Source organism: Polypterus senegalus, chromosome 2, assembly GCF_016835505.1.
Source record: "Polypterus senegalus isolate Bchr_013 chromosome 2, ASM1683550v1, whole genome shotgun sequence".
Taxonomy (NCBI): domain Eukaryota; kingdom Metazoa; phylum Chordata; class Cladistia; order Polypteriformes; family Polypteridae; genus Polypterus; species Polypterus senegalus.
Window position 1 is genome coordinate 266,858,398 of NC_053155.1, and position 23,850 is coordinate 266,882,247.

The following is a 23,850-nucleotide window of genomic DNA, read 5'->3' on the forward strand; positions in this document are numbered from 1 at the left end:
GCACATCAGGACTTTTTTTGCCTATGATTGCCCTTTTAAGCTACACTTTATTGCCTTATTGTCCATTTTTCTCTTTTTGAGCCTTTTTTGTTATTCTTAATGTTTTTTTGAATAAATATATTCATTGATAAAAATTCTTTGCTTGGAATTTTTTTCCTGGAGTGTGGGACATTTATGATATTTTGGGACTTTAAAGACCATTTTGAACTTAAAAAGCCAGCTATCAATTTTGGGTGTGATAAGGCCAAAGCCAGCTGGTAGTTTTTGAAGGCAAACTAGTCAGTGGTGAGCCACTTCTGGGATGGCTAGCGAAGGTCCTGGACTGCTTTTTTGTTATTTTTTGTGGCCTTAAACCCTTTCACTTTGTCCAGGTCTCAAATTCACAAAAAAAATGCACCACTACTGAGTTTTCTTTCTGGCCGACTTACAAAGACAGGAATACAAAGCAACAGTGACATAACAAGTGGACGTGCCACTTGGGGTTCCACCCACAAAGCATATGGAATGGCAGCACAACATTTAAAGTGGCAGTTTCTAATTTAAAAAAATATAATCTAAGAAAAAAGACATACAAACATGAAAAATAATACTTTAAAATTAAAAAAAATTGAGTTAGGGAAAAAAAAAACTCTGGCTGTAACAAAACAGTATGGTGTTCACATAGAATTTCCAACTTTAGAAATTTATATTTACCATTTGTCCAATAGCACATTAATGCTGCATTGCAGTCAACATGACTGCTACCCATAGTCAGCACCCAAGATGGCCACTGCCACTCAGACCTTTAAATATGGTACAGCACAGAGAGCAGAACTTCCATGAACTCAGGCATATCATAGGTGCAAAGGTGGCAGAGGAGGTGATACTTTTGCCACATACTCAACACTAATTGGTTTAGAACACCTGTCAAATTTAAATTGATATATTTTGGTGTGCTCTCTTACTATTCATTTGCATGAGTGTCCCCTGCTATGCACTAGTGTGCTATCAATTGTTTGTTCCTGCGTTACATTCAATCTAACTGGGATAGACTGTATTTCCCCCTGCCGATCTAAAAGAAAAAGCAGGTTGCAGAATTAAAATGATGGCTTATCTCAGAATGTACAAAATATTCCCAGATGAGGACATAAACCATGTGCATCAGGTGAAAAATTATCTTAATTGACAAAAGGCAGGCTTCAATAATTTTAAATAACAAAATGTTATTAGTATACTGTACAACATTATGGCAGAATCCAAAGCTGCTTTAGATATACTGCATTTTTATATATACATTTATATTATTGTTGTGAAAAGTTCTTTCCACTGTATCCAAAGATGCTCAATAGGGGAGCTGTGATCTCTCGTCTGTGCCTGTCATTGAAGAAATTAAACCTTACTGTCCTGGTCCTGCTCAATGATAATTTGCCTTGGGACACGGTGCATTATCATTTTGGAAGTGTCCATCCTAGTATACTGTAAATAAACTGTAATCATGAAGAGATTAACTTGGTCAGCAACAGTGATAAGAAACAAACACCTTGTTGTTTAGACATTCTTCACTGAGTGTCAGAGGTCCCGATATGTGCCTGTTTATACGTACATGTAATATGTACTGTTAATGCCAAACAGGATAGCTCCATAGACTCATGTTACTTACATAAAATTTTAATCCTTCTTCGTGATGTAAAAGGAACCTGGGTTTATCCAATCAAGCAGTTTTGTTTCATTTCTCAACAGTCCAGTTTTAATGTTTCTCTGTCCACTGGATGTGCAGTGTTTTGTTTTCCTATAACACCCTTATCACCAACATGAGAATAAAGTGCACATTTTTTGCATTTATAAGAATTACTTGTGAATGCTTTTAAATTACTTCAACTTTTTTTGGGTCTGGTGCCCCCTGACTTCTCAGTACAAGAACACCTCCTGTGATATCCTGTGTAGTGGGAAGTGTCCCCAGTCTATCTGGACATCTGATAGTTCACGAACCGAACAGGATCAGTGCAGAGATGAGACACAGACAAAAACTGATGGGTAAATGGTACAAGTTTATTTACAAGAGTGCCGTACAACCAAAATGCAGTAGTGTCAGGTGGGCTTTGAGACACAGTCCTTCAACACTGACACTTCTTCAGAAATAGATAAAAACAAAGAAAAAGGAAGAATATGGTGTATTTACAAAAACAGTGCACTCCTACAAAAACTGCACACACACTCCAATAATAAAGGTTGTCTTCTTTTATCCCTGGCTCAAGACGCACCTCCAGCAGGAAAGAAAAATGCACAAAAACAAGTGTGTGTATATACAAAAACAATTGCACTTAACCCAAAATCAAAAACTATCCTAGCACCAAATCAATATACAGTATACCTCCACCAAAAATGATCACTAGGAGATATAGCACTGTATATACAAAAGAATATATACAAAAGCCGCCAAAATCACAAATGCTCCTCCAAATACAGTAGCTCAGTAGTGCTTACTCATACCTCGCCTTTAGGTCCACTGACGACCCCTGTTGGCCGGTGACTCATTAAATATAACCGGCAAGATTGTCCAGCCAATCCGCCAACCCGTCTACCTCACGCACCTATCCTGGTAGACGCTAGCGCGTTCACGCCACGCGCCTTGACACGTCCCGAGCAACTATGCATTTAAAACCGAACCCCTGCGGGTCGCGCGCATATAAACCCTCCGGGACGGCCAACAGCTACTCACCAGTAAGTAACATCATTTCTTTAACATTATGGGATCCCAAACTCAGACTAGAACAAATGCCGGCTTTCTCTTTTAGGCGCGTCGCACTATAAACCGCCTGCACTGGGCAGGCTGCGAGGAAATCGGCGTGTAAAAATGAACACATGCGGAGCCCAAACTGGCCATTATGCCAGCTCCACGTGTGTCCAGACACGGCGCCTCACAGCGCTCACCCGCTAGACAGTCCCGCGTTCCCGCGACAGCACACTTCCTTATAACCATATAAATGCCACTGCTTCAATTTCAAGGCTTCTTCAACTTAAATTTGGTAATGCGCAACACCTCCACATATAATATACCATTTGACTCATCTTAATATCTAGCTATGTAAGACACCAAGCTTTGTGGGGTCCCCCCACCCCCTATTTTTGCCCCCCTAGACCTGAAACGCCATCATTTTATGGTCATTTTGGACCACATTTTGTGCAGGAAACTACACCCTTAGGACTAAGATTAAATCAATAGGTGTCTGCAAAAATGATCAGAAGGACTTAAAGTTGTGCTTGCCGCATTAATCAATCCAGGGGATAATCTCCTAATGGGATATAAGTCAAAGTTATTCGTTTTCAGAAAACTGGGGATTGGTATTACAGGCAGGTGGAGAGTTGTTTTATGCTATTTCAAAGTTGCTGATCATGAATAAATATCTGATTCTTTACTGTGGTCCTAGCCCTCTAAGAGCCACTCCTAGAAGGTTAGAAATGGAAACAATCATGTAAGATACTGTTTTAAGGTCGGTGATTATTAATATGATGTAATTTATGATCCTTTAATAGGCATATGGACCTTTATCAAAGAGTGGAAAATGACATATTTTGATTACAATCAAGAATATTTATATTTTAAACATTTAATTTGAAGCACACATTTTAATATTTGAAATATCTGATGCAACTATTCTTATTTCTGTTGAATTTTTACCATTCGGGATGGATGGGCAATCCCAACCAGGTAAGGGGAAGGTTCCTTGCCAGTATGGGTGGATGGACAGGAATCCCGACCAAGAGAGAAAGATTTTGTACACAGATGGAACGCCCCAGGTGGGTTGATGGACAGCCCGGCCAAGAGAGAAGAAAGTTTCTTGCCCAGAAGGGAAGTCCCTGGCAGATGGACAGGCATCCCGACCAGATGTACTTACAATACCTTTCCTTACCGGGATAAAAGGGAAAGACAGGGAACAACTATCTCTAAGGGCTGTTTATTCCCCTAGGAGGCTAGATGGCAGCACACCTGGATATTGAAGCCCATTCAGACTCCAGCATGGAATGCCAGGAATTGCAGTCCAGTAGCGCTGCATAGCTGGGGTCCACATTTTCTGCAATAAATTAATGGACTCTAAAGACAGATGAAAAAAGAAAACATGTCAAAACTGTGGGAATTCTGGGGTGGCTGGTGTACAGAAATTCTTTAAAAATTCTTTATTGATTATTGTTATGAGTTTGCTTGACTTCACAAACTTAAGATGCAGGGTTACCTGAAAAAAGATGTCTCCAAGACTCCAGTGAGACTTAGGTGAAAGGTAACTTTCACAAATTCTAGAAGCAGTCTTTCGGCGTGTGCCTACACAAGAAAAAAAATTAAGTTTCAATATTCATAAGTCTCAGAAAGGAAAAGTGGAACAGCACAAAGCTCAAGGCCATCATTAACAATGTCAAAGATTCTTTATATTTAAAGAGTTTATTTACAAAAAATTAAAAAAAGGCAAAAAAAACACTATGTAATCCTCTCACTTACACTAATTGCATAATACACGAACATACAATCAGAACTAAGCAGAGAAACGTTTCTTGACACCCACATGCTCTTTTGTGATGGAGAGCAGATGCACCATCTAAATGGCCACAGAGGCGATGATGGTCTCTTCAACAGCAGCAAGACATTCAGTTGAAATTTCATCATTTGGGGTATTTTCATTGTTCTTTAAAAAAATTTTAAAGGTAAATCCAAAATGTACCAGAAGAGAACTTTATTGTCTTTGTTTCAGGGTCATTACTGTCCACCCTGCTGAAGACCAGCACTGCAGCTCTAGTTAGTGAAGGGCACTGTTAACAGAAACGTGTCAAACAGCCTAAAATAAAAGGAAACCCCCAACAGTGATCTTTTTCTAAGTTCATATTTAAGCCCATTTTCTTTCAATCTCAGTGAAAGATGACATTATAATTCTATTTAATATTTTTGAAGAAACTTATCATCAAATATGAATTATTGTCAAAATGCCAAAAAAATACTGATATATTTTTCCCTACTGTATATTACATACCTCTAGTGGTAAATATAGGTTATCTTTTGGGAACTTTTCTTAGGATTTTCCCATAATGCAAAACAAAGTAGGCTACCAGAAGGAAAGAACAAGTCCTTGGCAGTAATTAATGCAAATATGAGGAATTTGTATTGTACGTTGTTGTATTGTATTGTAAACAAGCTAACAAATAAATAAACGAGTAGACCTGTTAATTTATTTGACAGTTCAGGAAAAGAAGCTGAGAAAAAAAAACCTAACAGATCAAGGTAAGCCTGCATGATCATATAACTTTAAGAAAGCAAATTGTAAGCATGGAAGACTTGTTTGTGAATAGTCCAAGCATGGATAACTTCACCACCGTCTGAAGCCAACATGTACCACTTTATTGATGCAATTAGGATGTCAGTCCAGTAGGAACCACAGCTATTAATAATAAGAATCTGTCAGTCCGCCACCAGGAAAACATATACTACAGTACAATCCCTCCCTATTCTGATATCCCTGTAAATAGAATCCCCAGAGACAATGGTAAGTGATCAGTGAGAGCAGGTATAATAGGCCAAGAGTAACATCCTCAGGGAAAGCTCAGTATGAGGATATCATGAGATAATAATAGATGACTGTGTTTACATCTTACACGACCTGCAAGAACTGATTTTGTAAAAAGGAAAAGCTCCCTAAGCCTCCCATGTTATTTTAATACCATCCCTATATATCAAATATCCAATGCTAAGAATTTAGACTCAACCATCACATTGTTTATCTGGAATTGGAAAGGGCTGTGTGTTAAAAGCATGACACCACAGAGATCTAAAACAAAAGGAGAAATGGCACTACTTTGCTTTTACTTCTATTATTTAGTTACACTGAGACTTTAAAAAGAGGTAGAGGTCAACAAAGCCATATCTGCTTGATTAGACATGGAAATTAAATCTGATATCAAATCAACTCTTTATGCTTTGCTTCAGTCAACCCTAATTATTGTTAATTTATTAAAACAAGTAGTGATCCATTATTTAGTCTAGTAAGGTGCAGAACATGCTTTGCCACAGAATGCTTTTATCAGCTGCTCTTGTGTGTAATAATCATATACAGCCTTCTTTAACTTATTTGGTATTCAATTTGTGAAGTCATTAGGTATTCAACCTTTACAGATTTAAACAAATACATTTTGTTTATGCATCCTTTGAAACACTCCATTTTGATTATAATTTTCCAGGAACAAACTTGTTTTAATATAAACAAGATATAAAATGTATCAAAAGCAACATATCTAAATAATGTATCCCTATACAAATAATGGCTGTTTTGATGAAGATACAGGTAGTATTTTTAGTTTCTAGCAAGAAGTAAGGTGTTGTACCATGTTAGCCATTATAGATTCAATGAGAAGTGAAGGAAAATGACACCTTTTATTGGGTAACTGAACAGATTAAAATATGCAAGCAGCTCAGACCCCTTCTTCAGGCAAGTGCACAAATTTACACAATCTAAAATCAACTGTGATATCTTACACTACATTGCTTGCCTGAAGGTCCCTTTTGCGTAACTTCTCACCCCATAATGCTGGGAAAATCATGTCTTATATTACCTTAAACTGAAAAAAATAATTTTTCAGGATTTGTTTTGAATTTGGCAAGAATTAATGAATGGATTTCTAAAGTAAGTATACACATATTGGGTTCAAGCTGAACATTTCTGGTTTCTTACTATATATACATGAGTAAGGGAAATCAGACGTGGCTCTCCTGTCAAATGTGGTAGGAGAGAAGGGTTGAGTGTTCACTTTAATTGTTTTTATATGTAACACAATGTCTATATTATTGTATTGAATATATTTTTGACTAAACTATGCTTTACTATTTGTAATTTGTTTTCGAATAGACAGTTCAATGCTTTAGTATCTAGAGCAGACTACCCACCTTAGTAGAGTATCAGAATTGTCTTTAACAGTTTGTTCTGACAATGACACTAGTTCATAATTTGGATCACATAAGTGAGAGGGGTTTGCATGACATGTGGCTTTTTTGACTCTACTCCTAATTAAAGGTATTTTGTGAGGAAACTTGCCAGTTGCATCCCTGCAGGAGGTAGTGATGTATCACATCATATATATGTGTTTTGCAGTGAGAGTAAAGGTAATACCTGAATAAAGGTATCAGTGGGAGTAAATACAACCAATAAGCTCCATGGCCTAGTTGCAGGCATGATAGCATTGTAACACTTTGCCCCATTCTTATTCAAGCAAAATAATGTTTTTTAAAACAGATTCTGAGTAAAATACTTATTGACTTTCTTTGAAAATATTTTTGCTTTTACCCGAACTTCCATCTTTATTAAAATTGCTGCTCTTGCCCAATTTCTATGTTAATGTCTCAGTGTTTTGTGGTTTAAAAGTGTCTGGGAAAGGCACTTCAACCGTTAAGGTGCTATTTATATTGGTGAACAAGTTAATAGTGGAAATGCCTAAACTGTTAGCCTTGATTCACACATACTGTACATCCTGCAAAACCTACCTATTCAACATTCACTCAGCACAGATAAGCTCCAGTACTCAACAAGAATATGTCAACACTGGCCAAGGCTAGCTACCTCAATTTCGATACATTAACACGGGCTAGAAGCCAATTTATTCACAAGGCAACTTTACTGAGATTCACTTATGTGTCGATCTATCTTCGTATTGCTTCCCCTGAATGGGCTACATTTCAGAATACCCAAGTATAACCAGGGATAGCTTACTCCTTTCAGGCTTTGTATCCCGAGGGCTACCTTTGAAACGGCTATGCAGTCTAACTGAAGAAAAGGGCTAATTACTACTCCTGACACTACAATACCTAAATGGAGAAAGTTTGTTTCATTAACAATCATCGGTCAATGCTAAATGTCAATAAACAAGCAGGACAACTTCAGCAAAGCAATACTTAAAACTATTTAAATTGTTAATTATGTTTATTTGAAGGAAAAAACAGGTGTAAATGTTAGATTTGAAAACATTCAACCTGAATATTTGAATGTTCAAATCGAGGACATACTGCAAACTTCGTTTCTGGTGGCTATAGCTTTGGTTGTTGCAGTCTTAAACCAGGCATGATGCTTGGGAGCAAAGGACCAGTCTGTAGGTGGCAAAGTCAGACCGAGTTGTCTTGTCTTTAGCAGTTGTTTCTCTCATGCTCTGCTTATTAGTCTTGGAAGTTATGCTGTCTCTCTGCAAATGCCTTTTTAAAATCCGTTGAATTTATAGGGTCTTGCTGACTGTTTTTGACAATAAAACTCTGCCTTACATAAGATATTGCTCAGTCAAAGTTTGGGACAACTGATAAGTTCTCATGGTCTGGTAGATTGTCGATTAGGTTGCTTTTAGCTAGACATGGAACGTTTTCATCTTAAAGTCCCAAACCTCCATTTTACATATTCTTACAAGCATACACACACTGGTCACTTTATTTTAGCTTAAACAAACAGACCCTTGCCCTCTTCTTATATATTAATTAGCCACATAAAATTGAGTTCTAATAACCAATGACACTATTTAACAATTTATACTTTTACAAAAAATAGGATTGAAAACAAATTGACCCCCACCCCTAAAATAAGCCCAATTTAAAGCGAGAATACAAAACATGGAATAAAAATGTCACATAAAATCATTGCACAAAATCATTGCACTTTTAGGCTTAGGATTTTATATATAGAAAGTAGATGTATGTATATAAATATATGTATTGCATTCATTTTTTTTCGTCTGAAGTTGATATGTAATATCTCCACTTTTCTGTAGGAGACATGAAAGTTGGAATGTCATTGTTCTGTGTATAGATGACAATAACTTGGAACAGTCAAATATCCAGTACGGCAGGTTATATGTCATCCAGTATGCTAGTAAGTTAACTTCGTACAGAAGACTGCTTCATGTAAAACATAGGCCTCAGAGAACAAGTGGACCAGCATGTTCACCTAAAAAGATCATTTGAAAATTATCAGCAGTTAAATTATGCTGTCTGAACTATTGTTAACTAGTTTTTATATAAAGGTATATCAGAAGGTTAGTGGTGGATTATTTCCTTTTCTTTCTTTTTTGCTTTTTCTTGTAATGATTGATTTGACACACATATCATATTGTGTGCAGTGCAGTAATAGGGTACTCTCTCTGATCTGAGTGGTTGTGTGAGGCAAGGCCATCAATGAAAGATGTGGGTGTGATTTGTAATACCAGCAGTAAAATGGAGAATTCAAAATTATCAAAAAAGTTTTAAAAATATTAAACTTTTATTATTATTAAGTTGAATAATGAAGTTGGCACTTTATTATTTTGGTCATTTTCAAGTACTGGCACTTTAAAGAGTTTCCCATATGGAGTCCACCTTTAGAGCTCACTCTACTATGGCACATCTTTACCAGCTTTTACAGTTGGTTATACCAGTAACACAAGTCTCTTGTAAGTAATGAAAATGAGCTTTTAAAATGAAAATGTAATGTGCTTATAAATGGTGTTCAAAGTATATTTAATGACAGAAGTTGTTTTGTCTTGACATATATGATTTTACACTGTATAGGTGTGTCATCACTTGTGAGAAACCAACAAGTTCATGTTTAATAAGTAATTGACTGACTGAAATATAAATTACAACTATTAGCTTTATACAACTTTCATGTCATAGTTATTTGCATTTTGTCATATAGAATCATAGGATTATTTGCAATTTCAGATGTCTGACATATCCAGACTGGATTGTGGTTGTGATATGATGCAACCTGTTGCTTTTCACTAAACTCCCCATGGTAATATCATTTTCCCACAGCAAGAAATGAGCAAAAGCCATAACAAGGTGCAAATGAGGAATTTGGTCTTATCACACAGGCTTATGTATAACGATGAAAGGTTGCAATCTATAGTAAATAAATGTTTTGTTAAAAAAAAAAAATCTGGTATATCATTAACAGGTGTATCTACAGAAAATATTTTATTAACCCAGGTCTGAAAAACGCATCAGCACAAAACAATTTGAGCAACAGAAAAGAAATTCAACTAGGAAGTAAGCATAGCCCTTTTGATTTACTTCTCTCACCAGGTATTCTGACTAGGTTCACATTCTACCTAAAACTCATTGCTCATTGCTCACACCTTGTTACTTTTCAACCATATTTAGATAATGGAAGGTCAATTAGCAGGGTAAACAAAGTGTGTCATTGGTAGTTGTATTTCTCTCATATTTTAACACACATACCTGTATATTTGCAACTAAATTAGCTATAGAAATACTTCCTATGAGCCTGCAATTAGCACTATATAGTCAGTCACGGATTATCATGGGGTAAATATCCCAGTTGTTCATCTTGTTTTCCAACCTGAGTGATGTCAGTCCAGGTTGCAGGGCTACTGTATTCCAGTCATGCAAATGGTGCACTCCAGTGGCAATTGACCAGTTGAATTTCAATTTCTTGAGATAAGATGGTGGTTCCCTAAGAGGAGGAAAGGTGGGCTAGATAAAGAAAGAGGTCAAAGATAGGGAGAGATAGAGGGTGAGACTGAGGGTGGTGCATTAGGGATGCCAGTCCATTTAATTATTTTCTACATTTCCAAAGTTTACCATAGGATCACAATAAGCTGAAGCCTATCCTGGCCAAGCTGCCATGGATGAGATTTTAATAAACTGCAGTGTATACTCACAGTATACCCACTGTGGTCTATGGCCGGCTTGTCATCCCGGCCAATACCCCCAGGCCGCCAGATGGAGCTCTTCCTGCAGCATGGAGGTGCCCTGGATCCCAGCAGGGAATCATGGACAATGGTGTTTTCCTCTACAACCCTGCTGGATACCACAGGGGCCAACAGAGGACGCTGCAGAGAAGCCCAGAGAGTCATATGTGCCCTATAACCAGGAAGTATGTCATAGGCAAAGTGACAACGGAAGTGACGTACTTCAGGGATGAAGAAGAGGATTTTTATCTGACCCAGAAGTGATAAGGAGTCACATGGACTGAAGGATGCGAAATACTTCCGGGTCAGGGACTATGAAAGAGACTGAGAAACACCAGAGCATTGAGCTGAGCTGGGTGGAAGGGTGGCAACGCGTCTGGGAGTGGTGGATTGGTTTATTGTGTATTATTGTGGAATTTATGAGTATTGTGGAGAGGAGGGTGCTTTGTGCACTGTTTATTAATAAAAAATCATTACTTTGGACTTTTATCTGGTGTCTGGCATATAGTCTGAGGGTTCAAGAGGACGATAGCACCCTCTATCTGTCACACCACACAAAATATTACAAGCCCAACTGAAGTATCCAATACTCTTATCAAGTTCATTCTTGGGATCTGGGAGGAAACTGGAGTACTCGAGAAAACTACATTGGCAGCAGCATTGATTTTGTTAATCAGACCCAAACAGGGAGGCAAGGTCTTAAATTGTTTGCTTGATTCATCTCTTTGTAGTTTCACCTTTGATACAAGGTTATCTAAAAAATCATTTCCTTTTGTAGTGGGTAGATTCATGGTTTGGCTACAGAGACTAGGCAACTTATTTTTTACAGTCTTATTTCAGCCAAGATTGATTGCTTCAAAAACTATAAATGTTGTCAGCATCTCCATAAAGACAATATTATGACTGCATGATATCAATTGGGAGAACAGCATGAAAAGAAATGGAGCACTTAGACCCCAGCTCTATGGCACAGTATTGAATGCTGCTAGCTCTTACATACCAGCATTTATTCAATAGTAGGGGTGAAAATTAAAAAAAAGATATATAAAGCTAAAGAGAAGTTATGAGGCCAGAGCCAGGGCCAAGTGTCAAAAAGATCGGAAAATGAATCATTAAGCAAAACTCCACATGAAAGGACAGAAGAGGAACTGAGAACACCACCTAAACACAGAAAAATGAGAACTTCAAGATGCACGACATTATTAACTCACAAATTCAGCACAAAAAGAATAGACTTTCATGATAAATGCTCAGAAGATGTGGAGATTAAAACAAGTGAACTGTCATTATGTTGAAAAAGAAAAATGCTTTTTTCATGTGTGCAGAGTACACTGAAATTCTTACTTGTATGACCTAACAACATACAATATGTCACCACTCTGTAACACCTTTATAAAAAAGAACATACTAAAATACAGAACTTCTAAACTTTTATTTATTGTGAAGGTGGGGAGGGTGTAAAAAGGAGAAGGGTATACTAAAAACTAAAGAATATCCCTTTGCACAATTTGAATCAAGAAGGAAGTAGGAAGCAACAAAAGAAACATTGTTTAAGAACTTGCACAAACCTGAAAATGACTTCTTGTCATTGCAAAGATAACAACTTACAGTATTTTCTAGCAAAAATAATGACACTTTTCCACTAATGCCTGGAACTAATGCAAATCAAATGATGTTACAGTAGTTATTAAATGTAAAGATTTTTAACACACTGAATATCAGTTTCTCCCAGCTGACTGAGCAGAGATATGAGTGTAGCATGGTTTGGAGTGATAATATATTTCATTATCATACCAACCAATCAACCAATCAGTCATTTTTATTTCTTTATACTAGCCACCATGGCAAACAAACATTCAAAAATATGACATAGTAAGTACAAGACAACACAATGTGTTCACCTGCCCAGGAGCGACAAACAATTGAAGAGTTACCAATAAAATATATGTCTTTATTTATTAGGAGTCAATATATATTTCTCAAACAGAAAATCTAATTAAAAATACATCTTCAGCACTAACATTATTCTTGTACTCAGGTTAGTTGTTAAAATATAATGTTAAAAATTCATCTTGTCCTAACTGATTTCTATTTCTAACTATATTTAACGTTTCCTAGTGGCTGCAGCAATCTCCAGCTGAACAGCACCCATTCAGGTGCCTGTGAGTATCCCCAAACCTGTCTGCGACCCTCCCCTTGAGGAGGTAGATGGGGAGAGATAGACAAGTCTTAACTGAAAAGTATGGCTCCACAGACTGTCTCCTGAATGTGCACTTCTTTTCCCACTAGTATAGTTACACCCGTATCCCAAAAACTATTTCAATTGCCAAGTTCTAATATGCTTGCCTTCATCTTATCATCCGACAATGTATCTGACATTCACTCTTCATCTTGCAGTTGATAAACTCATATGATGGCTTCATGTAGCTTTTTTGTGCTCAGGTTGCCTGGCTATATGGGTTACCTGACTACCAATGAACGACATGGCGAGATGAGATCCAACCAAAAATCCAGAAAGAACTGGATTATGAAGTTTTGGCTTTCATGCTTTTTCATTGTTTCATGGAAGGTGAATACAACGCCTTGGGATTGACAAATTGGGTTGGTAATCTCCATGTTTAAAATGGATGGCAAATGCATTTGCTCTATTTACTTAGGGATCACACTCCTCAACCTTTCTGGAAAAGCCTATGCTGGGGCACTGGAATGGGGACCCAGTCTGACAGATGAACTTCAGATTAGGTCAGATAATGTGGATTTTGACCTGGCCGTGAAACAATGATCTATCTCTTTGTTCTCCCACAAATATTAGAGGGGTCATTATTGTTTGCTAATGCATTGTACTTGAGCTTTGTAGAGTTGGAAGAAGTTTAGTTCGTGATTCCTGTGTTATCACGTAGACTGTGCTACATATGTTAAATTCTGTCCTTGCATTTGTAGAGTCAGAGTTGTGTTGGCAAACCTAGCCTAAAGATGAGTCTGCTCAAAGTTGGTTTTAGACTATGTCAATGTTGCATCTTATCTCCTTTCCTGTTCATGGTGAATTTCATAGACAGGACATCAAGAGCAGCCAAGGTTGGAGAGTATCAAGTTTTGGAACTATTTATCATCATACGGCTTTGATATCTGATACATACTGTAGTGGTTCACAGCTGACTGTAATATGGGTGAAATAAGAATTAGCATCTTCAAGTCTGAGGCCATAATCATCTCCCAGGAGAGTGCAATTTGTTACTTAAAGGTAGAGGGGTGATCAACTGCTCAATGTGTACAAGTTCAAGTACTGTATGTCTGAGTCTTAGTTACAAGTGAGGATAGCGGTAATTTTGATAATGACCCATATATCACTTTATGTATATTGCACCAGACTGTGGTAGATAAAGCTTATGGCTTAACAGTCAGGGTATATTCATATCCACTTCTATAGTTACAAGCTCTGAGTAGTAAATTAAATAATTAAATAACAAGTAAAAGCATTTGAAATGAGGTTCCTGTATAGGATTGCCAGCTTCACATGATAATGAGTTTGGCAATAAGGAAGGATCTTGGAATAGAAGAATCGCTTTTTTGGATCAGTAGGAGCCAGATGATGCAATTTGGACATGTGATTAGGATGTCTCCTGGTGCCTGACAAGGTGCACCGGGTAGAGCCCAAAGGTAGAGGACCAAGAGGTAGACTCAGCTAGCTGGATAGATTATATTTATCATCAACCCTGTGAGTATCTGGGAGATCATCAAAAGGAGCTAAAGGAATATAGTGGGGAAAAGATACCCTAGTCATCCCAACTTAGTATGTTCCTATTGCAACCCTCACCTGTATATGTGGAATGAAAATGATGATGACGATGATAGCTAATGGGAACCACATTAGGAGCCAGATTTTGGATTATTCTTTGTCTAATAATCCCTCTGTTTAGAACAGATGCAAAGAGAATCCTCATTATTAGAAGAAGGGTACTGCTAGCAATGTACCTGTGGCACACGGCATGAGCAACACCATATCAGGGATAATTGGGCTTATCCATCCATAACAATAGTCAGATACAGCCAGAACCTGTCCCAGCAAAAGCAGGTCTAAATAAGGTAATAGTTTCACATGGACACTAGTCATAATTCTCTATGCACCTTTTATGAAACTGTATAATCTAGTTCAGGGTCATGGTGGTCTGAGTCTATCTTAGCAGCATAAAGTAAAAGGCACAAGACAAGCCTGTGCAGTGTCAATAGCATTAATTATTTCAGAATATAAGACTCAAAGACTGATTTAATTTAATTTAGAACTGAAGTATATCTCAGCTGCATTAGGTGCAAAGCATGAAACAACCTTGGACACAGTGCCAATCCATTACAAAGGCCACCAACTCACAGACCCATACTTTATCTTACACAGGATCATATTGGAAGTAGAAATTCACCTAAAACTCATGTCATCCTCACAGACATCGGGAGAACATGCAAGCATCATATGGACAACTAACAGGTGCGGGATTCCACCACTGTGCCATCATGCTGCCCAGCCATATGTATGTCCATTTCATTCTGCTTGCATTATTTGCTAGTGCCAAAATTTTGAGTTTTAAAATAATAATTGCAGGATAAATTAGAAACAAGAAGGTTTAAAGATTATGTAAGAAACATTATTTATTTAGTTCAGAAATAATCAGCCACATAAATTTGATAAAATCCCCTAATTAGGCTTGAATATTGATGATGAAACTTGGACCTTACATTCAAATATATGTAGCACATGGTAATAATAAGAAGATGTAAACATTGGACAGTCAAAAAAGAATTTCTGCATCAACTAAAAGTGTACTTACAGAAGTAATGTACAATGGTTGAAATGTAGTGAATCAAAATACAGTAGGTTAATGTTAATGGACTAACAGATGACATGTCACAGTCAGGTCAAGTTGTTGAGCATGCACTGCTACAGTGCGTTGCCGCACCCACTACACTACGAAACAACTTGGGATCCAGGTTTGCAACCCCCCAGGCAGACACACTTCTTAGGCATAATACCAGACTGTTCTGGTCGCTGGTAGGTGAGCAAGTGATCACGGATCCTATTGAGATTGACCCTAGCAAGGGCCTTACCCGGCACCGAGAGCAGTGTTTTCACCCTGTAGTTGCTGCAATTCAGGCGATCGCCCTTCCCTTTCCAGATAGGGACAACAAGTCCCGTTTTCCAGTCGGTTAGGATGATGCCAGTCTCCCAAATGGAAGCAAAGATTGCTTGCAATGCCTGGAGGACAGCCTTACCACCAGCCTGGAGAAGTTCACCATGGATACCACAGATCCCTGCAGCCTTTCCCCCCCTCAGCTGGTTCACCACCTTTGCAATCTCAGTGAGATTGGGTGGTTCACAGCTAATTGGAGGATCAACCCCAAGAACCGTGGACCCAGAGATATCCAAAGTCCTAACTGGAGGATTAGCTTTGAACAACCGTTCAAAGTAGCCAGCCCAGCGGGTCATAACTGCAGTGTCATCCGTAAGGACCGTTCCATCAGCTGCCCTGACTGCGACTCTCTAAGGAACAGGTTGAGATGTGCATAATGCTTCAATTCCTCTGTAAGCATGCTTACATGTCACAGTAGTAGTGTAAAACTGTGAGATAAAAATAGAATTCACCTTGGCATGAAAAACATAAGTTTAGCGGCAAGGTACTTAAGTACACTAATATATGTAATGGTAGAGGACAGTGGTGACATGTTGCATGTAATTGTATATCTTTCTTATGTAAGTGTGCATTACTTTTTATCATTTGTGTTCTATTTAATCATTATTATCTTTACCTAAATTTACTTTGTTTTTCTTTCTAATGTAACTACTTCTTTGACATTTTGTAAAGCACTTTGAGCTATATCCTTTGTATGAAAATGTGTTATAGAAATAAATGTTGTTATTGATTAGCACATGCAAGTAAGAATTTAATTGCATTCTGTACATATGACAATCATGATCTTATTCACCTATAAACAAATAAATACTACATAAGCACAACCATCCATTTCCAATTCTGCTTACTCCAATTCAGGGGTGCAAAGAGTTAGAACTTATGTGGGTAGGATCCAGCTCAAGGAAGAAACCAGCCCAGACATTGTACCTTGCACCACATGAGTTTTTAAACATATGTGGGCATATTAAGATTTGATCTTCCTTTAAAGGTGTTTTAATTGGAAAACAAACCATGAAAATGTGCCTTTGCAATAACTTATTTAATGAAAATGAATAGATACAGTATGTCATTTATGTCCGTGGAAAAAGTAAGTACATCCTTCACTCCAGAGTTGGTATTGCCCCGTTTAGCAGAAACATCCTCAAATAGACATTTCCTATAACTGTCTATCAGTTTCTGACATTGACTGAGAGAAAGTTTTTCCAACTCCTTCATGCAGAATTCTTTTACCTGTGTGATATTTTAGGGGTATCTTGCATTTACAGCCTATTTCAATTTCCCCAACAGCAATTCAGTAGGATCACAGAACTTTCTATTTCTTTCTTTTCATACATTCCTTGGTGGATATACTGGTTTGTTTAGGATTGTTATGGTACTAGGTCCATTTTAAGTTGAACTTTAATATTCTGGCAGATGGTCTCACATTATTATCAAGCACTCTCTAGTGCAATGAAGAATTCATGGTGGACTCTACGATGGTAAGATGTCTATGCTTTGATGTAGCAAAACAACTTCACCACCATGTTTTGCAGTTGCTATTAGTTTTTTCTGGTCAAATGCTGTCTTTGGTTTTCACCAAACACATCTTCTAGAACAGTGGCCAAATAAGTCAGTCTTTCACTTGTCTGTGCAGAGCACATTGTTCTAGAAGTCCTGGTCTTTGCCTATGTGTTCATGGGAAAACTTCAGTCTTGCCCTGATGTTTTTGCTGGACAGCAAAAATTTCCTCTTGGCACTCCTTTCGTGTAGATCTAATTTGCATAGCCCCTTACTAATTGTGGAGCCATGCATTGTGACATCAACAGAGGCCAGGGTTACCTGTAGGTCCTGTGAATAAATTCTGGTGTTCTTAGAGGCTTCTTTCAGTATCTTGCATTCTGCCCTTGGGCTGAATTTACTAGGACAGTCTGGCCTGGACAAGTTGGCAGTTGTATGAAATCTTATCTCCTTGTAGATGACTTCTGGACATATTTTTAAATTCATTCCCACACTCCTAGACAATTATAACCTTTTTTCTGAAGGCTTCAGAGAGTTTCTTTTAATATAGGTATGGTAATAACACACGCTACAACAACAAAGAACAAACCAAACTAAATGTTTGAGGTTTAAATAAGACAGCTTCTTCCAAAATCTTTTCAAAGGGTCATTCTATGTCAAATCAACCAAAGGCCAATGCACTTCAGGCTCAAAAAATTAAAAATGCAGGTTTAAAGGCAGTTAACCCGCCATAAACATTTTAAAGAAATGACAATTAGGCGTCTCAATTAAACCACAAATTGGCATAAGTCCGCTTGTCAAATAAAATCCAAAAAATTACAAGGGGTCATTCCATGTCAAATGAACCAATGGCCCATGAATTGCAGACTCAAAAACGTCTGGAAAAATTACCAGATGTACCATTGTTAGTAAGGAGATACCCTGTACATTTTTTGATGCAAGATACAGCCAGTTTAATAAGGGGAGGTGGGTGTCAATTTTATCCTGCCTAATTTTTTCATCAAATTTTACAAGTCCATAGCTCAAGAACTAAACTACAGAGCAGGCTCATACTTTGCATGCTTGGACATTAATTGGTATAGTATGTGATAAAATTAAAATATTTGGTCCACATGACCCTGCATGGTCAAAGCATCCCCTTGAAACTAAACAAAATTTAATTTGAGTTTTTGGCTTACCTATATTTAGGCCTCAGAAACACATATTTCTAACAGACATAGACTTTTGATCTTTTTCCTTATTCAGATAACTATACAGGCTTTCTGAAAAAGCAATAAACTGAAAAGTAACTGTTTTAGGGATTGATTAGCAGACCTCTCAAATCCAAAATATAATTTTGGATTTCATTTTCAGAGCACCCTAATGGCATGTGGGAATGTACGGAGAATTTTAAAAATATTTTTCATTTTTTCTACATCGTCCCTTATTTCTCTAAACACAAATCTTTTTTATGCAAATCGCTCATCAACAACAACAACATTTATTTGTATAGCACATTTTCATACACATAATGTAGCCCAAAGTGCTTTACATGATAAAGAAAGAGAAAAAAGACAAAGTAAGAATTAAAATCAGAGAACACTAAGTAACATAGAATAAAAGTAAGGTCCGATGGCCAGGGAGGACAGAAAAAACAAAAAAAAACTCCAGACGGCTGGAGAAAAACTAAAATCTGCAGGGGTTCCAGGCCATGAGACCGCCCAGCCCCGTCTAGGCATTCTACCTAACATAAATGATCAGTCCTCCTTGTATTCAGGATTCTTATGGAAGGACTTGATGATGACGGTCACGTGGACTTCTGGAGCCTCATGTATAACGTCGTGCGTAGAACTCGCACTATAACATGGCGTAAGCACAAAGCCGAAATGTGCTTACGCACAGAAAAATCCAAATGCAGGAATCTGTGCGTACTCCAACTTCCACGTTCTTCCGCTACATAAATCCCGATCAGCGTGAAAAGTAACGCTTGTGCACGCGCTTTATGTAACGCCCCAACTCCTCCCAGAATTACGCCTCTTTGAATATGCAAATGATATATAAATCGCCCTTAAGCTCAGCCTTCTGTGAAAAGACAATGGGAAAAGCACGGGGGAAAATATAAGAATTTCAGCGAATACCAAGTGGAGGCGAAGGAAAAAAATACTATTTGTTCAAATAAACCGTGGTATAATCAACAAAAGGAAGTTGATCGAGTGACATAGCGTGTTGGAGAAAATTGAAAGCTCACGTTCACAAAATCGCACAGTGCCGGAAATAAAAAAGAAGTCACATATCAAAGTCGCCGTGAAAAGACGAGTTGTAGCCCACTGTCTGAGTGTCATATGAAAGCTCATTAGGGTATAGAGAAAAAAAAGGCACACAGTGGGGGAAAAAGCACAAAATGTAAACTTCAATCTCGACATTTCCACTTTAATCATGTAGTTTATTTTGTCACGACACTCCCAGTGAAGAATATAGATTATTTAAATGAAGTTAAAGTTTTATCTGTATAATATAGGCCTAATAAACATATTTTGCTGCATTTCATCTTAAAAATGATATCGTCATCATATGTAAATACGTGCTTTATAAAGTGTCTCAGGTTGTGCGATATTATAACTGTAGTGCAAGTTTACAGTGGGGTGATTGTACTTATAAGTACAAACTGTGCTACAAGGAGCAATTGATTGAGTGCGTTTATAGTTCTTGGGATGAAACTGTTTCTGAACCACGAGGTCCGTACAAGAAAGGCTTTGAAACGTTTTGCCGTGGCTGAGACAGCGTGTACTTGAAGCTGTATACCGATAATTCTCTTTCCGATCAGCTGCTGCTGTGATTCACACTCAGATACAGTGATATAAATACTCCGAGTGGTGCAGTGAGAGTAATATGGAAAAAGATGATCTGCTGTGGCAACTCCTAACGGGAGCAGTTGAAAGTAGAAGGTGCTGTGAGAGTAACAACGCTAAAACAGTTATGGTATTTGGAATACTATGGCTGTTCCCTGGACCATTATATTGTTACAAGTTAATTACAATCAGATGCGTTACACTAATAAACAATATGCGGTTAGTTTCAGTGTCAGGAAAATAAGATGTAACCACACAGGAACAGTAGCACTGCTTTGACGCTGGGTGCCGCCAGTCTGCAAAACCGAGCGGAGAAATTGCGTACGAGAAGGTATGAGGTACCATGGAAAAGTGCGTGGCTTTACTTCAAGTGTAGGTTTTATACATCGCGTTTTGAACGTGGAAAAGTTCTTACGCAACATTTCTGTGCGTACGCACCGTTTATACATGAGGCCCCTGGCCTTTAATCCATCAATTTAGGGACATCAGGGTACTTTGATCAGAAAACCGGAAAAAGAACAGAAGAGAGAGTAGGTGTTAGTACAGATTTTGGAGCCACCATGAATAGTAATGATAATTAATTGAATATGCAGAGCATCAGGATTAAATTAAATTAAAGTTATGAGAAAGCCATGTTAAAGTAATGTGTTTTTAGCCGTTTTTTTAAAGTGCTTCATCGTATCAGCCTGGCGAATTCCTATTGGCAGGCTATTCCAGATTTTAGGTGCATAACAGCAGAAGGCCGCCTCACCACTTCTTTTAAGTTTAGCTCTTGGAATCCTAAGCAGACACTCATTTGAAGATCTAAGGTTAAGATTTGGAATATAAGATGTCAGACACTCCGATATATAAGATGGAGTGAGATTATTTAAGGCATTGTAAACCATAATCAGTATTTTAAAGTCAATTCTATATGACAAAGGTAACCAGTGTAGTTACATCAAAACTGGAGAAATGTGCTTGGATTTTCTTTTCCTAGCTAGGATTCTAGCAGCTGCATTTTGCACTTGTTGCAGTTGATTTATGTCTTTTTTGGATAGTCCTGAGCGAAGTGCGTTACAGTAATCTAGTCAACTGAAAACAAAAGCGTGTACTAATTCTAAGCATCTTTCAATGATATAAGAGGTCCATCTTTTGCTATATTTCTTAAGTGAAAAAATACTGTCCTAGTTATCTGATTAATATGCAATTTAAAATTCAGGTCACAGTCAATAGTTACCCCTAAGTTCTTTACCTCCGTCTTGACTTTTAATCCTAATGCATCAAGTTTATTTCTAATAACCTTATTATATCCATTATTGCCAATCACTAAAATTTCAGATTTTTCTTTATTTAGCTTGAGAAAATTACTACTCATCGACATTGTGTTAGTGAAACAACAGAGTCGGGGCCATCGGGTGCTATCGATAAATACAGTTGTGTGTCATCAGCATAGCTGTGGTAGTTCACGTTATGCTCCGAGATAATCTGACCCAACGGAAGCATGTAGATCGAAAAGAGCAGTGGACCTAGGATAGAGCCTTGTGGAACACCATATAGGATATCATGTGTCTTTGAAGTATAATTACCACAACTAACAAAGAATTTTCTACCTGCAAGGTAGGATTCAAACCAATTTAAGACACTGCCAGAGAAGCCCACCCACTGACTAAGGTAATTTCTAAGAATATTGTGATCAATGGTATCAAATGTGGCACTCAGATCTAAGAGGATGAGAACAGATAAAAGGCCTCTGTCTCCATTTACCCGCAAGTCATTTACTCATGTTTATTTTCCATCCTTGTTTAGACTGTTTAACATCGTACCCTTAGTCTATTGTTATTGTTATTATTGCATTAAGACTTACTATGCTTATTCTGGACCACTTTCTAACACCATTCCCCGGGTTTATTATCTTAATATATTAAGATTGCTGAAGATTATATATATTTTAAGTTCATAGTTTGTTAATGATTATATTTTAGGCATATAGTATTTAGACTATATTGGCAATAGATATCTCTATTTTTTAATCCTAAAACGCCGCTGCATGGGGGCTTGTTTTGCTTTGGACATGCTCTGTCTCTTGGTATGTTAGAGGACCGGGACTGCGTGAAGTGGGGTCCAGCCTCACATGGGGAGGCAAAATGGGAGGGTGGGGGGATAAGGGGGGGGGAGAGAAAGAGAGCAGGCTATATCTATATCTAATCTATCCTCTTAATCTTTATAATTATAACTACCAACGTAACAATAGGCTGCATGGCAATAACTCTTGGGAAATAGGAAATTAAGGTTAAAGCTGTCTCACTTCCAGTTAAGACTATAAAATGACATCAAAAATTCAGAATCAATGTCTCCATGATGGGACAGTTAACTTTGTGAGCTGGAATGTTAAAGGCCTGAATCATGAATTAAAGAGGAAGAAAGTACTCTCTCACCTAACAAGTTTAAACGCTAAAATAGTATTTTTACAGGAGACCCACTTACTAAGTAAGGATCAGTTCCAGCTGCAAAAGGACTGGCACTGGTCAAATGTTCCATTCTAGCTTTACAAAGAAAACTAGAGGTGTTGGAATTCTCATACATAGAACAGTCTCATTTGTAGCATCAGATGTAGTATTGGATACTGAAGGGAGATATGTGATGGGCATGGGAACTTATCTAACTGTAAAATGATTTTGATAAATGCTTATGCACCTAATGTTGATGATAAGGAATTTATACAAAATTTATTTGCATCCATTCCCAATGTGAACACTCATAAAATTATAATGGCTGGGGGCTTTAATTGTGTTTTAAATCCACTCTTAGATAGGACTTTTATCACAGGGGGGACGACATCTAACACTGCAAAGATAATTACAAAGTTTATAACTGATCACAACTTATCAGACCCCTGGAGGTTTTAAACCCAAACTCAAGAACATATTCTTTCTACTCACCAGTACATCATTGCTACTCAAGAATTGATTATTTCTTTATAGATAATAATTTCTTGCCTACGATTAAATCTTGCAAATACGATGCTATTGTTATTTCTGACCATGCACCTCTGATCTTGGAGCTAAAGTCACTATGCCCCACACATCACCTCGCAGATGGCGCCTCAACCGCTTCTATTAGCAGACGAGAATTGTACAGAATTTATATCCAAACAAATCAGTTTCTTCCTAGAGACAAATACATCCTCAGAGATTTTTGCAAGAATACTCTGGGAAACTCTTAAGGCCTTCTTAAGAGGACAGATTAATTTATTTCTGTGGTAAAGATATGAGATAGAAACCAAGAAAGTAGCAGAGCTAAAAAGCGAAATTACTAGAATAGATGAAGAACATGCCAGGCTTCCAAGCAAGGCTGTACATAGGAAAAGGCAGGCTCTGCATTCAGAACTAAATCTCTTGACAACTAAAGAAACCGAACAACTAATTTATAAATCCAGACATCATTACTATGAACATGGAGAGAAAGCTAATAAGCTTTTAGCTCAACAAATTCACAAGCAAGAAATCCGCAACGCAATCCTAGTAATCACCAACACAAACGGAGACAAAATCATTGACCACAAAAATATAATGCACACATTCAGAGACTACTATAAATCCTTATATTCTACTGAGTTTAAAGAAGACAACACACGATCTAATGCATTTCTGGATACAGTACATTACAGATACCACAAATAGACA

At 37.6% G+C, this 23,850-nt stretch overlaps 1 long non-coding RNA gene across 1 annotated transcript in view; it reads right to left on the minus strand.

Annotated features, from left to right (window-relative positions):
• Positions 1–3,117: 3,117 nt before the first annotated feature.
• Positions 3,118–23,850, minus strand: part of LOC120523847 — a 34,536-nt gene continuing 13,803 nt past the window's right edge. The window contains exons 2-3 of the long non-coding RNA XR_005632708.1: positions 4,212–4,297; positions 3,118–4,072 (exon numbers count right to left, since the gene is read on the minus strand). This is a non-coding gene — a long non-coding RNA (uncharacterized LOC120523847). The remainder of the gene's footprint in view (positions 4,073–4,211; positions 4,298–23,850) is intronic.